We start from the raw sequence: 15,399 nt of genomic DNA on the forward strand, positions 1-15,399 counted from the left end.
TGCTTTATGTTTTTTGTAGCCCACTAGGCCACCAGGGATGGTTATAAGGAGAGTGACCCCTTGGGCAAGGGTCACTCTCCATTTTGGCCCACTAGACCACCAGGGATGTGGGTGGGGAGTGGCCCCTTTGGGCAAGGCTCAGTCCCCAAGGGGTGCAAATATGTCTACGGTGTCTGCCCCCCATATATTTTGTATTTTTCTGGCTGCCTGGACCACAGATTTTGCGGTCTATGGGGAGTGGCCCCTTGGGCAAGGGTTACTCCCCTTGGGGGCATGTTTCTGGCAGTCTGCCCCCTTGGGGGGGCAGATCAAGCCGGTATTTTTGTTTTTTGTAGGGCCCACTAGGCCACCAGGGATGTTTAGAAGGAGAGTGACCCCTAGGGCAAGGGTCTGTATCCATTTGTCCCACTAGACCACCAGGGATGTGTGTGGGGAGCGGCCCCTTGGGCAAGGGTTGCTCCCCAATGGTTGCAATTTATTTTGGCAGATTGAATGTTTGGTAATGTATTGGCCCACTGGACCACCAATGAAGCCATGTGTGGGGGGTGGCCTCAAGGGCAAGGGTTGCTCCCCTTTTACAGGGGTGAATATTTTATTTATACTCTTAGGCCCACTTACCTCTTAGCTTTTTTGGTGTATTGTGTGTTGACTGGTGCATTATTTGAATATGTGATTGTAATGTTTTTTCTTCTCCTTTTTATTGTAGTGTAAAGCTTGTGATTCCTGTTTGCGGTTTCGGCAGTGGTTGTTCTGCAGTTTTGTGTATTTGCATTCATTTGGTAAGAAAAACATTTTTGTAGGGTTTACTCCAAATGAGTATTATTGTTATGCATAAATGTCTTTTTTTGTAAGTGCTGTCATAATGGCTGTATTTCTGTTTGTCTTCTGAGCATGAAATTATTTGCGATGTGTTTTGCGTTGTCTTATGTGTAATTAGTTTTTTTTTCTTTTCCTCTTTTAGTGGGATATTGTTGATCCTTTCTGTGTCTGTGCAGAGTAGGTGGTGCTGAGTATAGCTGCTTCTGTCAAGTGAGTGGTATAGTGTTGGAGTATATAGGTCTGTGAGATAAAGCAACATTGTGTTTATTTCTTTTTTTTTTCAAAGGATTTGTTGTTCACGTGTTTGACAAATAATCTTTTTTAGTTAGCATTATGGCTAGCCGTAAAATGACTGCTCAGCAGGTGATTGGTTTGCTTCTCGAATCTTCCTCTGAGCTGGATTATGAGACTGACAGTGCGTCTGAGGGAGAGGAGGGAGGGGATGATTCAGGCAGTGAGTTTTCTCTCCGCATGGAATCATCGGATGATGAATCCACTCTCAGTGCGGACGAAGTGCCTGTTTTAGAGGAGGAGATTGATGTGCCGATGGTGCAAGAGACATCTGGCTTGCAGCCTGGTGCTGCAAGCCTTCCCATTGGAAGTGCTGGACTCTGGGTTGATCCAAACATGGTGCAGCCGGTGTTGTCTGACTTTACTGGTTATGCAGGGTGTAGAGTGGATTGTGAAAGTTTCTTGCCTATGCAGTTTTTTAAGTTGTTCATGGATGATGTCTTTTTGGCTGAGATTGTTGAGCAGACTAATTTGTATGCGGAACAGTTTTTGAGGAACAACAGCGCCAAACTTGGGCCCCACTCTAGAGCTACCCGTTGGACTCCCACAAATCTGGATGAGATGAAGAGGTTTTTAGGTTTGACTTTTTTGATGGGCTTGCTAAGGAAGCCTTCCCTGGCTTCATATTGGTCTTCCAGTCCCTTGATGGCAACGTCTATATTTACTGCAGTTATGAGTCGTGATAGGTATTTACTTTTGCTTCGGATGCTGCATTTCGTTGATAATGCTTTGGCGTTGCCACGAGATCACCCTGACTGTGACCGCCTTTTTAAGATTAGGCCTGTTATTGATCATTTTGTAGATCGATTTTCAGAGATCTATATTCCAGGCAAAGAAATATCTATTGATGAGTCTTTGGTCTTGTTCAAGGGTCGTTTACTTTTTAAGCAGTACATTCCTAGCTAGAGGGCACATTATAGAATTAAGCTGTATATGTTGGCTGAGAGTAGGACAGGATATGTCTCCAATTTACGTGTGTACACTGGTAAGGATTCCATTATTGACCCCCCTGGTTGTCCGTCCACTTTTGGAGTAGCAGAGAAAATTGTCTGGGATCTTGCTAGAGGACTGTTTAACAGAGGCCACCATTTGTACCTTGATAACTTCTACATTGCTTTGCCATTATTTAAGGAGTTGTTGAAAGTGGACACTTTTGCCTGTGGCACAATCCGCTCTAACCATAAAGGTTATCCGAAAGAGCTTGTTTGCAAAAAGCTTCAGAGGGGACAGTGCAGTGCCTTGCGTAGTGATGAACTGCTAGCTGTAAAATTTGTCGACAGGTGGGATGCGTACATGCTGACTACCATCCATGATGAAAGTACTACATCTGTGCCTGTTTGGGGTGAGGTTGCTGAAGTGCGTAAACCTGTGTGCATTGTAGACTACAATAAGCACATGGGTGGTGTTGACAGAGTAGATCAGAGGTTGGAACCTTACACTGCTATTCGTAAGTCTTAGATTTGGTATAAGAAGTTGGCCATCCATCTGTTTAATATAGCAACTTTTAATGCTTTTGCTGTGTTCAAGGAGTGTTCTCCTGCGTCAAAGTTGACTCATGTTCAGTTTCAGGAGTCTGTGATAGGCAGCCTTGTTGTTGTGGATCAGGCACACGTTCCTAGAGTCGGAGTGGTGGAGGAAGTGGCTAGATTGCGAGATCGCCACTTTCCTGATTACATTCCTCCCACGCCCAAAAAAACAATCCCTGTAAGAGATATAAAGTCTGCTATCGAAGAGATGTGCGGAAGGATACTCGTATGCACTGTGCCGATTGTCCTTCTCATCCTGGGCTGTGTGTGCCCAGATGTTTCAGAATGTATCACACTCAAAAGAAATTTTGGGAGCTACCGTGAGTCTAATGGTCTACTGCCTGGTCTGCAATGTTTTTTATTGGTTATTCAGTTGCACCTGTGGCATTAGTATTTTGTTTTTTAGTTACCGCTGTTTGTAGTTGTAGTTTTGTATCTAGTTCCAAATGGTTTGTAATTTTTTTCTTTGTTTTTAAAAAAAAATTATTTGGCGGTGTGCGTGGACTGGTGTTTGGCTGGCGGCGTGCATGGACTGGTGTTTGGTTGGCGGCGTGCATGGACTGGCACTTGACTGGTGGTGTGTCTGGACTGGTGCTTGGCTGGTGGTGTGTGTGGACGGGCGCTTGGCTGGCGAGGTGCGTGGGCTGGTGCTTGGCAGGCGGTGTGCGTGGACTGGTGCTTGGCAGGCGGTGTGCGTGGACTGGTGCTTGGCAGGTGGTGTGCGTGGACTGGCGCTTGGCTGGCGGTGTGCGTGGATTGGCGATTGGCTGGCAGTATGCATTGACTGGCGCTTGGCTGGTGGTGTGCGTTGACTGGTGCTTGGCTGGCAGCGTGCATGGACTGGTGTTTGGCTGGTGGCGTGCATGGACTGGCACTTGGCTGCTGATGTGTCTGGACTGGTGCTTGGCTGTGGTGTGTGTGGACGGGCGCTTGGCTGGCGGTGTGTGTGGACAGGCGCTTGGCTGGCGGTGTGTGTGGATGGGCGCTTGGCTGGCGATGTGCGTGGACTGGTTCTTGGCAGGCGGTGTGCGTGGACTGGTGCTTGGCAGGCGGTGTGCGTGGACTGACGCATGACTTGCGGTGTGAGTGGATTGGCGATTGGCTGGCAGTATGCATTGACTGGCGCTTGGCTGGTGGTGTGCGTTGACTGGTGCTTGGCTTGCGGTGTGCGTTGACTGGTGCTTGGCTGGCGGTGTGTGTGGACTGGCGTTTGACTGGCAGAGTGTGTGGATTGGCGCTAGGCTGACGATGTGCATGGCCTGGTGTTTGGATGGTGGTGTGGGTGGACTGGCGCTTGGCTGGAGGTGTGTGAGTAGTTTCTTTCTGTTGGTCACTACACACACTGCTAGCTGAGCGCCACTCCACGCAGTCCATCACTTTGTGTAGTTGCAGTGTCTGGAATGTGGGCGTGTGAAAGTGATTGGCCTTTGAATGACGCTGTCTGCTGGTGTGAGTGTTGTAATATGATGGGCCCGCGGCTGGCGGTGTGAATGTTTTGTATGTGTCACACGTATGAAAGGTGTATGAATGGCCTGTAAAGAGGTTGGTGCCTTGACGTGGCTTTACAGCTCACGAGCTGTGAGTCAATGGTTCAGTTTCTCATTCTTTCAATTATTAACAGTTTATTTCATTTTTGTGAAATGACTTGATAATACAATTGTATATACTGAATCATCACTCACCCTCGTGCCAAATCCAACCAGTATGTGTGTGTGTGTGTTTGAGGATTAGATGGCTGTGCAGTAATATTTGTCTTTTTTTCTCTTTCTGAAGCAGGGTGTATCTTGTCCCTTTTTGTGAATGTTGTAATGTGTTGTTTTTCCTCCAGGATGGTGCGAATGGTCTTGCGTATATCAGGTACAAAAGGTGCGTGAATGGCCTGTAAAACGGTTGGTGCCTTGTCGTGGCTTTACAGCTCACGAGTTGCGAGTCACTGGTTTGGTTTTTTCTGCATTTAATTATTGACAGAGCATTTCATTTGTGTGAAATCTCTTGTTAAATAAATTTTATGTACTGAACCATCACTCGCCCTCGTGCCAAATCCAACCAGTATGTGTGTGTGTTTGAGGAATAGATAGCTGTGGTGGAATGTTTGACTTTTGAGTGTCTCTGTTAAGGTTGTACATTCCAGCTAAGAATTACCTACTAAATGTAGATATTATTTTTAAACCATGGGAGTATATGGTGATGTCTCTCTTGTGAATTCCAAGTAAATTTTTTATCCACAATGTCCTGCAAAGTTGAAAATGTGTGTCACATTTTCCATGCAATATTGTCCCAAGAATCTCACGCTGTAGTACTGAACACATAATTATGTCAAAACAATTTGATTTTGCAAGGTAGGTCACCTGGTTTTTTTGCCCCGTCCTTTGCGGCCATCTTTGGAAACTACCAAACCCAAACAGTTCTGAAAACTAGACACCTGGGGGAGTCCAGGGAGGTATGGCATGCGTGGGTCCCCCAACGTTTTCCTACACAGAATTCCCTGCAAACCTTAAAAATAGGTTTTAAAAAACACTTTTCCATACATTTTTGCGTCGGATCTTCATGCCGGCACAAATGTCCTACCACCCAGCGTTCCCCTTGATCTCCCGAGTAAAAAGATACCTCACTTGTGTGGGTGGGCCCAAGGCCTGTGACTAAGGTGGGGTGCTTAATGTGTCAAACCTAAATACTACATTTTAAAAAAATTCATTTTTAGCATGTTCTGCTTTGGGGCACCCACACAAGTGAGGTTTCATTTTACTCGGGAGAACAATGGTGGCAATGTCAAAACCACCAGCTTTTGCAAGAGGGGTTACCTGGGTTTTTGGCCCCGTGCTAGACGGCCATCTAGGGAAACCTTCCAAACCCACACATTTCTGAAAAGTAGACACCCGGGGGCTTCCAAGGAGGTATGGCTTGCATGGATTCTCCAACGTTCCTTTACCCAGAATCCCTTGCAAACCTACAATTTTAGCTGAAAAAATCAGTTTTTTCACACTTTTTTGTGTGGGATAGCGTGGCATCATTGGGCTCACACAAATTACCTCCCACCCAGCGTTCCCCCAGGTCTCTTGATAAAAATGGTACCTCACTTGCGTGGGTAGGCATAGTGGCTGCAACAGGAAAAGGCCCAATTCGTACTGTGGAGACTTAAAAATTACCTTTTCCAAAACTATCTTACTTTTAGCTTTTAGAGGGGGTCACCTGAGCTTTTGGCCCGGGGCTTGGCGGGCATCTTTGGAAACTACCAAACCCAAACAGTTCTGAAAACTAGACACCCGGGGGAGTCCAGGGAGGTGTGGCATGCGTGGGTCCCCCTATGTTTTCCTACCCAGAAATCCCTGCAAACCTTAAATTTAGGTTAAAAAAAACACTTTTCCATACATTTTTGGGTGGGATCTCCCTGCCGGCACAAATGTCCTACCACCCAGCGTTCCCCTTGATCTCCCGAGTAAAATGATACCTCACTTGTGTCGGTGGGCCAAAGGCCTGTGACTAAGGTGGGGTGCTCAATTTGTCAAACCTAAATACTACATTTTTTAAAAATTCATTTTTAGCCTGTTCTGCTTTGGGGCACCCACACAAGTGAGGTATCATTTTACTCGGGGGAACAAGGGGAACGCTGGGTGGTAGGACATTTTTGCCGGCGCAGTGATCCCTTGCAAAAAAGTTTGGAAAGTGATTTTTTTACCTAATTTTAAGGTTTGCAAGGAATTCTGGGTAGGAAAACATTGGTGGACCCATGCATGCTGTACTTCCCTGGACTCCCCCGGGTCCGGGTTTGGTAGTTTCCAAAGATGGCTGCCGAGCCCCGGGCCAAAGACTCAGGTGCCCCCCCCCAAAATCAAGGTTATTTTGCTATAGGGTATTTTAAATTCTCCACCGTCTATTTGGACATTTCCCTGTTGCAGCCACTATGCCTACCCACGCAAGTGAGGTACCATTTTTATCGGGAGACCTTGGGGAACACTGGGTGGGAGGACATTTGTGTGAGCCCAGTGATGCCACGCTTTCCCACACAAAAATGTGTGAAAAATCAGATTTTTTCAGCTATAATCAAGATTTGCAAGGGATTCTGGGTAAAGGAACGTTGGAGGATCCATGCAAGCCATACCTCTTTGGAAGCCCCCGGGTGTCTACTTTTCAGAAATGTGTGGGTTTGGTAGGTTTCCCTTGATGGCCGTCTAGCACGGGGCCAAAAACCCAGGTAACCCCTCTTGCAAAAGCTGGTGGTTTTGACATTGTCACCATTGTTAAAACCACCAGCTTTTGCAAGAAGGGTTACCTGCGTTTTTGGCCCCGTGCTAGACGGCCATCTAGGGAAACCTACCAAACCCACACATTTCTGAAAAGTAAACACCTGGGGGCTTCCAAGGAGGTATGGCTTGCATGGATCCTCCAACGTTCCTTTACCCAGAATCCCTTGCAAACCTACAATTTTAGCTGAAAAAATCATTTTTTTCACACTTTTTTGTGGGGGAAATCGTGGCATTACTGGGCTCACACAAATTACCTCCCACCCAGCGTTCCCCCAGGTCTCCCGATAAAAATGGTACCTCACTTGCGTGAATAGGCATAGTGGCTGCAACAGGAAAAGGCCCAATTCGTACGGTGGAGACTTAAAAATTACCTTTAGCAAAACTATCTTATTTTTTGAGGGGTTCACCTAAGCTTTTGGCCCGGGGCTTGGTGGGCATCTTTGGAAACTACCAAACCCAAACAGTTCTGAAAACTAGACACCCGGGGGAGTCCAGGGAGGTATGGCATGCGTGGGTCCCCCAATGTTTTCCTACCCAGAAATCCCTGCAAACCTTAAATTTAGGTTAAAAAAAACACTGTTCTATACCCAGTAAATAAAAAAATACCATTGCAAGTTGCTGCTCCGTTTTTGGATCTGGGTTCGTCGGGTTCATGGTGAAACTACAAGTCCTATATATCCCCACAACCAGGCAGGTCTAACGGATGTAATGGTATATTGCTTTCCTAGAGCTGTCAAAATTACAAGAAGTTATAGGTGAAAGCGTTGAGACAAAAGGCTGTTTTTTTCAACAAATTTTCAATTATTCCAATATTTAACTGTTAGTTTCTATAAAGAAACCTTCATGGATCTAGACAAATGACCCCGTTCTGGATTCAGAATGTGGTCTACTTTTCGAAAATGTATAGCTTTCCAGGATCCATTATTGCTTTCAAACTCATTTCTACCATTAACTGGAAGGAGGTTGAAAGCTCTAAAAATAGCAAAAATAGGCTATGTCCCAGAAGAAAGCCAAAACTGTGTAAAAAATGTTGGTTCTCTGACAAAAGACTGCCATTCCCTAAAAGCCGAGAAAATGGAGATTTCAGCCCCACAAACCCTTTTTTGATAACATTTGCAGGGAAAAACCCAGAGGCTTTCATTTGCAGCCCGTTTTTCCAATTTTTCTGAAAAAAACTAAAATTTCACTGTATTTTGCTTAATTTCTGGGACCCCTCCAAGGGAATCCACAAACCCTGGGCACCTTTAGAATCCACATGATGTTGGAAGAAAAGGACGCAAATTTGGCGTGGATACCTTATGTGGTCAAAAAGTTACAGGGGCCTAAGCGCGTACTACCCCAAATCGCCCAAAAAAGGCTTAGCACAGGAGGGGAAAAGGCCTAGCAGCGAAGGGGTTAATGGATAGAACTGGCACCTTACTCCTCAGAAGCCTGCAAACTTATCTGTAGAGTGCGTCAATAGTAATTGTCGAGTCCCACTCTCTTCACCACATACATGATCCCTCTGGCCAATGTCATCCGCACACATGACATCATTCTCTCCTACGCCAAAGGCATGCAACTCATAATCTCCCATCCACATCCAGCAGAAGAAACAAGTTCATCGCCTGTTTCACAACAGCCACTAACTGAACAAAAGCCCAGCATAGTCAAGAGATTGACCCTCAGGTGGATTTCACCTCTGTCCTCTGATGCCCCTATATGGTCCAGACTTTTGCCTGAATGCTTTTGGTTGCATTGGCCACATGGTGATGATGGTCATTAACAGTTGTTAATCACTCATCTCCCTATTATGCTATATCACCTTCAGCATATGCCCAGAATTGTGGAAACGGCACTTAAAGGAGTTTCCTGCCCAGCAGTGGACAAACGTTCTGACTACCTAAGGCATTGAAAAGAGGTTTTTTTTTTTTGGAATGGAGATTTGATTTGTATATAACCTCTGGTTAGTCATAAACATAAACACTTGGTTGCCTACTTCCTGAGTTTGTAAATCTGAAATTGAAAGCGCAGAAATTCACACGTTCTGTAAAAATATTTTCCTTGTCAATCGGTATTTGAAAATTGCTATGTTCAGTATAGCTGAAGTAGTACTGTTTACATCATATGTATAGGCGACGTGTGTAGATTAACTTTCGAAAAATATATATAGGCATGCACATGTCAGCACTTTGTAAAACTGGTATGAGCAGTTATTGTGAATCATTTTGTAAAAGAATACACTTACATTTAATCTTACTTATGCTTGTACATACAGTACCAATTTTTCAGACATTAAGATAGATACAAGTTGCAAGATGTAAACAACCTCACATTTCAATATGAATGTAAAATGCTCGGTAGCAAAGACAATCACATGGTTTCGGAAAAAGGACCATATTGTTCGATTATTGTCTAAAGTTTGTAAATATAATCTGGAAAATGTGCATGCGATCCTTTCCTTTATATGAAGAATAGTTACTACACCGACAGTCGCGATAGCAAATATTAGTCCTCTTCAAGCACAAAACGTCAGAAAGCATCCTCCCTTCTGCGGCACAGAGAGGTAAAAAATGCATCACAATTAGAAGAATTTATTTCAAAATGTAATAGCTGCAGCGACAATGAAAACTATCACATGCGAGTGACGCATAGAACTGATTTTTTTTACAGCGTGCTGTACGGAACCACACACAATAGTAGGGCCTCCCAGTAGACATTCGCTCAATAGAAGCTGCAAGGTTTCACCTCCCCATCTATCCTTTTCACATTGTACATTGCATACTCCTGTGTCCTGCTGCTTGAGCCACAATAATAGTTTAACCCCTCCGATAAAAGGCTAGGTGCGCTTTGCTTGCCTGTATTCATTACCATTGAGGCTTCATTCATCTCCAGCTGGTTGCCGCTGAAAGAGATATATTGCAGGAACATGCCCCAGAGGCAAAGCTTGCCATTTCGGAATCCGGCTGGTTCCTAATGACTGAGCACCAGTGTGCAGGGTCCTCTGTTATCACACTCCGATCTCCCACTGGTAGGTCAGAGACGTTTGTCCCACATTTATTTCGACAATGGTACAAAGAGTGCATTGTACAGCGGCGGTGACATGATGGGGTGAGCCTCATCCACAATAGGCAACCTGCAGGGCTGTATGAATCACTTAAAGGGAGGATCTGGGATGTGGAACTTGCTTTGCCGAGGACGACTACTGAAAGAAGACGATGGCAAGCGCAGGAAGTGCTGAGGTAATGCGGAGATGAAACATCCTGCTGGCAGAAGACGCGCCATTCCAGATCACACACAACTCGGGTACTTAACTCTATGTGAAGATAAATTAATGGAGCTTTGTGAGAAGGGAGCGCAGCTTGACTCAGCGCCCTGAGTTAATTCCCTATTTTTTTTTTTCACAAAAAGTACAAAACTATTTTTTGCCAGCAAGCATGATTTATTGAATAAAAAAGATGTACCAACCACATCCTAAACTCACAAATGATTCAAAACACGAGCTTCCAAGTTAGAAATTCCTTGTACTTTGGGTCACCTGAGGCAAAGTATGAAAACTTCTTCAATCAAAAGCAACAACAAGGTGGGCAGAATTGGGAGTGCCCAGGGGAGTGTAAGAGTTGTAGGGGCATATTATCAAGATAGGAGATAAAATGATCGCCGCTTTATCGGCAGAAAACTGCCGGTAAAGCAGCAATAATGGGCTTGATAATATGCTCAATGGAATTCCAATCGAAGCCCATCTTAGATGTCCTCACATCTAACATGGGCTTCGATTGGAATTTCATAGTGCATATTATCAAGCTCATTATCGCCGCTTTATCAGCAGTTTTCCGCCGATAAAGCAGCGATAATTTTATCTCCTGTCTTGATAATATGCCCCGTAGGGACATATTTATCACCGTATTTGTGTCGCACATGCACCACGCAATGTGGTACTTGTGCGTCACAACTGAAAAATTAGATTTATGAAGCCATGATTCATAAATGTCAAGTAAAGCAATGCAGTGCAAATCGCTGCTTTGCCTTACTCTGCACTAGGGAGCGTTCCATGGATGTTGCATGGGTGTTTCCACGCAACTCTCATGGTTCTTGGTGCTTTCCCATATTTACCAGAATGCGCCAAAAAAATGCGCCTTCCAGAAATGATAAATCTGGGAATGTGCCAAAAAGGTGCACCTTTCCAGGGAAGCGTAATGAGGAGAAATATCTCTGTTCCTTCTTGTTTCTTTCTCTTTCTATGTGTGCTGCAGCACACAAAGAAGGAGGAATATGCCTTCCAGGATTGTTTTTATGCAGAAAGGTAACCCTTCCTGCACAAAAACAATCCTGTATGCAACGTAGGGTGCCTCCGCTTTCCCTACACAGCCTATTGTGCATCATCTCATGGAAAGTACAGGAATGCACAATATTATGTTAAACACAGTGCATTCCTGCCCTTTCTCTGTGAGGCAGTAAGGCAAGTTGATTTGCTGTGCTGAGCCACTTCCTCATAAGTCTGCCCCTAAATTTGCAACCCAACACAACTAAATTATCAGTACGCAGAAACTGCACATCTATTGTTAGGAAAAACGTTCAAAAGTTGTGATTACAATGCATTGCCATATGTAAGAACTGAAACACATTGATAACTGTTGTTTATGAATAGGAAAAGCAGTAGCAAAACTCACTGCACAGTCCTATGCCATGCATTAAAATATTACAACTTTAAGGCCCAAGGCATGCTTCCACCTAGCTTGTTATGTCTCAATCAGAATATCTGTCTAATCTCAAAGCTGAAAGTCACTCTTTTAAGGGTCATGGCAATGATACTCTACAAAAAGAAACAAATGCTCAGATAAGAAAGAGGTCAAACAAGGAAATGCATAAATGTTTGGGAAAATGGAAAACTGCTCAAACAAAGAGTTGCCTAAAAAGAGGAACAACTAAAACAGTGCCATTACTAGTAGGGGAAAGAAATTATGAAAGAAGGGTAAACTTGCTGCGCTTTAGCTTCACAATTTAAAATTAATTTTGCACATATAATTTTAATTTTAGCAACTGTTAGGAATGTAAAGTGCATTCATGAAGGTGAGAAAATATGTAAATGCGGGGATTTTTTGTCTTCATAGGGGAGTTTTGTGGTTGATCATGCATAATTTGTTCGTGGGTATTCACAAATATTTTTCAGTGTCACTTCTACCTTGGAAGCACAGGCCATGCTTCCCACAAACAAGCCTTGAGGAGCCATGTTTTCAAGGTGACAATCGCAATGGAGCTCCCCTACATGGAATAGGGCTGGAAAGGAAGGGTGTTCTCTACTTGAGAACATTTTGTCTGGTGGAAAGTTAAGAAACACAAAGTTAAATGTGAAAATGCACCTTTCTGCTATACTTAGCAAGTCGGATTGTCCAGCTAGTGACTAGGGGGCTTATTTATGAGAGGGCTGTGCTGCCGATGTGTGACTAATTTTGACACGATGGTAGTGCAGGGAGCACTTCATATTTAACACATAGAAGCATGTGGCCAAATGCGTCCATTTTGGTAGGCCTGCATTGGAAAACACCTGTGCCAGAAATGGCTGCTCAAAGTAGAGATTAATTTATGTATTTATTTATTCAAGGTATCCGTTCTCCAGTAAAATCCATTGTTAAACCCACACAGTATATTTATGGTTTTGATAACAATGTGTGATGTATCATTGGCAAGCTTTGCTAGGAGAGTATGACATGTGTCAAAATTCCAATGCATCGGCAACCCAGGAGAAGGAAATGACGCATTGACTTTGGTATATGAAGAGAAGCCACACAAAACAGTTTGGCAAGCTCAAACCATGGAGATGCTGATTTTGCAGCTGGGAGTTGCAACGAGACCCCCACCACCTCCACAATGTAGGTAGCACAGGAGGAAGAAGCACGTTTTTCACCAGCGGGCTTTCCTCATTGACCTCAGGAAGGATGAAGTCATCACATACTACCTACTCAGAAGAGAGAAGATAATAAAAGTTACAAACCAGATAGCACCAAGGCTGCAGCCACCAACTGCCATGCCCACCACCATCCCTCCATAGTTCAAGCTGTTGGCTGTCCTCCACATGCTGGCATCTGGTTTGTTCTAGATCACAACAGCCATAGAGGCAGGAATATCACAGCCATCTTTTTCCTCATTCCTACCCTCTGTCCTGGATGTCATTATCCCCCTCATACCCCAGTACATCCTCTTCCCCAAGACACAACAACAGCAGTGGGACACCAAGCAAGGTTTCTATGTCATTGCTGGATTTTTACATGTGCAGGGTGCCATGGATTAGACATGTGCAACTGGTTCCCAATGCAGCAATATCACATGTGTGCACAACCTGGAAGCATACATACTCTATCAACCGTAACTAGCCATAATATAGGAAAAAATATATAGAATGGACATAATATCGAAGTAAAAATATAGAATGGACAAAATATCGAATGGACACAATATGGTAGTTAAAAATAAACAAATTGAATGTAAGTAATATCGATTGTCAAAATACAGAAGTCAAAATATCAATCCCACTGCTATGGTCCGATCATTCTTTTATTAGTTTTAACTTCCCTAGGAGTCGTTCTGGGCAGGTCTGTAATCCCTGACCTTTGATAGCATCCTGCAGAGCCTGGAGTAAAGCGGATAAAACAGCCCTCCGACTAACACTGGAGTCTTATTCTCCACAATGCTCTGATAAGGTAGACACTGCAGTTAAAAACTATACCAATTGGTTGTCGGGTGCCATTAGTTCTGCTGTGCCTATGAAAAAGATTTCCAGCAACCAACCCGCTCCATCGGCACCTTGGTTTTTTGATCTCCTTTGTAAGGAGAAACAGAACTGCCGTCGTATGGAACGTCGTTGGCGGGTGGATTATTTGGATTCAGACAAGCTGGTCTATAGGTTAGCACTTAGGTCTTACAAAGATCTTCTGATAGCGGAGAAAAGTAAGTTTTTTATAAGCATGGGCGGATTTCACGGATCCACGATCCGCGAATTTTGCGGATTTGCGTATTGTTGATCCGCAAAATCCGCAGGTTTGCGGATTGCGCTCGTGAAAGTCAAGGATGTAAAGGCCTCTATCCAGCATCACAGCTGATTTTCGACGGTAGATTTGGGAAGAAAGCACAAATGCCCAGCCTCGACAATGCTCACGATTGTTTTTGGGCTGATTTATGCATCACTGAATTTGAGCTTCAACTGTCCATCATAGTGGGTAAATGGCGGGAAGACGGTTCACACCGCAAGTGTGTGGGCGGGGCCAAACGGGCGGGGTGGTCAGAGACCGATCAGAGCAGCAGATGAAGAGAAAGAAGCTCCTGGTCACAGGAACAGTCAGGGGATTGCGCTCGTGAAAGTCAAGGATGCAAAGGCCTCTATCCAGCATCACAGCTGATTTTCGACGGTAGATTTGGGAAGAAAGCACACATGCCCAGCCTCGACAATGCTCACGATTGTTTTTGGGCTGATGTATGCATCACTGAATTTGAGCTTCAACTGTCCATCATAGTGGGTAAATGGCAGGAAGACGGTGCACACCGCGAGTGTGTGAGCGGGACCAAACGTGCGGGGATTCCATTCGAGTCCATGCCTCTTGTGTGTATAAAAGGTCAGAGACCGATCAGAGCAGCAGATAAGGAGAAGGAAGCTCCTGGTCACAGGAACAGCACGGCGATTGCGGTGTCCCTTGAGTGAGCTGCTGTCCATCATCCTGTAACTATTTTAGGATGGCGCCGGCAAGCTGCCAGCGCCATCCTAAAATAGTTACTAAGTTAGCTTCAACAGGAAGCACCAATAGATAAAATAAAGCAGGTGCTCGAGCACCTGCTTTATTTTATCTATTGGTGCTTCCTGTTGAAGCTAACTTCGCTGACTTAGTAACTATTTTAGGATGGCGCTGGCAGCTTGCCGGCGCCATCCTAAAATAGTTACAACTTCAAGCTTGAAGGATTGAACTTTTGCCCCCCGAATCCGCCGCTCGCGTATTCGCAGATTTCCGGTAAATCCGCGGGAGTTCGCGGATTGCGGATTTACCGAAAATCCGCGAAATCCGCGAGCGGAGCGGATTTGACGCTCATGCTTAGTTTTTTAAAGCTCAGCTTGACTCTGCAAAATACTCCTCAAAAGAACTATTTGCGGTTATTGACAAACTTACTGTTCCCAAATCTCTGGGTAAGCTGGGGAGCCAACAATTTGTGAATGATATAGCCTCTACTTTTAAAACTAAAGTGCTGGACATTTTTAGCGTTTTTAAGGATGGCCTGTGTCCACAAATAGCCGCTGAGGGGCAGTTTTTGGACAACGGCATGAGTAGGCTTATGGAGTTTTTTCCTGTGTTGGCGACTATGGTGAGCCGCTACATATTGGAGGCTAAGGCAGGCTCTCCTTCAGACCCATGTCCAGTGGCCTTTCTGAAAGAATTGGTCGACGTGGTGAGTCCTGTTATTGCTGATATTTTTAATAGGATGTTCTTGTCAGGCAGTTTTCCCGTGAGCTGGAAGGAGACATCTACTCTCCCTTTACTAAAGAAGCCTACTCTAGA

Source organism: Lissotriton helveticus, chromosome 2_1 (genome assembly GCF_964261635.1).
Source record: "Lissotriton helveticus chromosome 2_1, aLisHel1.1, whole genome shotgun sequence".
NCBI lineage: Eukaryota > Metazoa > Chordata > Amphibia > Caudata > Salamandridae > Lissotriton > Lissotriton helveticus.